Source organism: Penaeus japonicus, unplaced genomic scaffold (assembly GCF_977035675.1).
Source record: "Penaeus japonicus unplaced genomic scaffold, GWHDUDI00000001_assembly GWHDUDI00000007, whole genome shotgun sequence".
Classification (NCBI taxonomy): domain Eukaryota; kingdom Metazoa; phylum Arthropoda; class Malacostraca; order Decapoda; family Penaeidae; genus Penaeus; species Penaeus japonicus.
The window spans coordinates 32,940,600-32,943,099 of NW_028234409.1; the positions used below are offsets into that span (position 1 = coordinate 32,940,600).

The 2,500-nt window shown below is 43.7% G+C and overlaps 1 protein-coding gene across 1 annotated transcript in view; it reads right to left on the reverse strand.

The window, feature by feature from the left end:
- The window catches only part of LOC122262676 (uncharacterized), a 229,610-nt gene that overhangs the window by 146,831 nt on the left and 80,279 nt on the right, over positions 1–2,500 (reverse strand). The window lies entirely within an intron of this gene.

Consider the following 2,500-nt stretch of genomic DNA (forward strand, 5'->3'; position numbering starts at 1 on the left):
GCGACGAAAGGTAGGTAAGAAAGAAGAAGACCTCGCATCAGGAGCAGGTGGAATCGACCCCAGTTCCTCCATTTTCTTTGTTTACGTGCTGGAGTGGCTTGGCTGTCCCTCTCTCTCTCTTTCCGTGGGACCAACTAGAGAGGTGTTGGGGGTCGTAGGGGAGAGGGGGGAGGGGGGAGTTAAAGTTGTTCTCCGGGTACTTTGCTGGGGAGAAAACTTTATTCAGCGTTAGAGGTTTAAAAAGTCTTAGGGAAAATGTATCTTGGAAGAATCCAGTGGCGTCTCACGATCATTAACAAGGAAAATGTAAGTGTGTTTGAACGTACTCAGATCTCGTATTTTTTTTCCCAGAAAGGGTGTAATGGCTCCTGGTTTTATAAATGTCTTTACGCCTATTTTTACGAATGGATTTGTTTAGCAAAAGACATAAATAGAGATTAAAAAAGCAGAATGTGAATGTGTATCCCCCCCCCCAAAAAAAAAAGAAAGGGATCAAAAGATAGACACAAGGAATGGACGCCAATTTTGAAGTTTTCTTCTTTTCTTTCATCAATTTTTAGACGACGTAAGATATGATCGCCCCCAAAGGATATGTTATGTCATACCACAAGAGAGGAAATACTGTTTGCCGTTTGTTTTAAGCTTCGAGGAAATTTTCAAGTTTGGGAGGAAACGAAGCTTAAGTGCTGTAATAAATCTCCGAAAGTTTTGAAAACAATCGTATTTTCTTTTTCTCTCCTTTTTCTAAACATCATTGTAATGAAAACCCGACGGCAATCTAAATGTTCGTGAAAAGTTTTAAAGCGAAAGATGTTTCTGTTTTTCTTTTTCTTTTTTTCTTTTTTTAACCACAATCACCCTCGTACTGTATGATTTTCCCCCCAACCCCCTCCTCCTTCTTCTTTTTTTTCCTCCTCCTCCCCCTCGTCCTTCTCCTCCTCCCCCCCCCTCCTCCTCCTCCCCCTCTCCCTCTCCATCTCCCTATCTCTCCCCCTCTCCCTCCCCCTCCCCCTTCCTCTACCTCTCCCCCTTTCCCTCTCCTATTCGAGAGAGATAGAAAGAATTAAAAAAAAAAAAAAAAAACTCCGTCAGATCTCTCGACTGCAAAATATGGATAGCATTTTTTTTTTCTTCGCTCCGTCCCCTTCCCCACCCCCTCTTCCCCCTCTCCATTTCCCCTCCTCCTCCCAACTTCCTCTTAACTCTCTCTCAACCCTTCCTCTTTCTATCGAGCAACACAATCGCTCAGTGTCTTCGGCGCGTTGATGTGCCAAGTTGCTGAGTCATGTCAACCAATCGGAAGAAAGAATTAGCTGTGATTTGTCTGCCTTATAGGAGTGCGCTGTTTTTTTGTTTTGTTTTTTTCTTGGCTTCAATATAATTACATCTTATTAATTTCCTTTCTCCTCCTTCCCTCCCTCCCTCCCTCTCTCCCTCCTTCTTTACCACTTTATCTTTAAACCCGTACCACCCCTTCCCTACCCCCACCCCCTTTATGTCCTTCCCCTCCTTCCTCCCTCTCTCCCCTTTTATCTCCTCCTCCCCTTTATCTCCTCCTCCTTTCACCGCCCCCCCCCTTCCCCTCCCTCTCCGCCCGTTGCCTCCCTCTCCCCTCCCTTCACCCCTCTCCGCCCGTTGCCTCCCTCTCCCCTCCCTTCACCCCTCCCCCTTCGTCCCCTCCCTCTCCCCTCCCTCCCTCCCCCCCATTCCCTGTTGGCGTCTGGGTGTCGGTCGTGGAGCTTATCAGTTTATTCTCTTCTTTACTGTATTATTATTGTTGTTCGAAGCCGAGGTCGAGATCAGGGAATGGGATTTGCTTTCCGTTCTCTTCGTCGCCATATTCCCGCTTTCTCTACTCACTTTTTTTTTTTTTTTTTTTTTTTGTATCATTATTATTATTATCTTTTTTTTTTTTTTTTTTTTTTTTTGCCTCACCCCTTTTGACATTATCCGATTTTCTTTTTCCTTTTTTATGTTCGTTGTTTCTTTCTTGCAGCTTTTGCAGCTCAAGGGGGAGGCTTAAGTGAGATAAGGAGGAAGCGGGAGAGAGAAAGAAAGGTAAAGAGAAAGAGGTAAAGGAGAAAATAAGGAGGATGAAGAGAATGAGGCCAAACAGAGAGACAGAAACAGGAAGAGACGTAGGGGTAAGACAACAAAATGAATAAACAGGATGAGAAGTGTACGGAGATAAGGAGGATGAGGCAAAACAGAGGCACAGAAACATAATGAATAAAAGAGGCAAAGCAACAAGAAGGAGAATGAGGAATAAAATGAGAACACGGGCAGCGAAGTAAATAGAGGACAAAAGACAAAAAAGTATGAGGAAGAGGGAAAAGTAGAAGAGGATGAAGGTGAATGAAAGCTAAGAGAAGTAGCAACTGGAAAAGGAATATAGATAAAAATGATAGAAAGGAATAGAGAGAGAGAGAAAGAGAGAGAATTAGTGAGATAAATAGTAACTGTGTGTGAGAGAGAGAGAATTAGTGAGATAAGTAGTCAG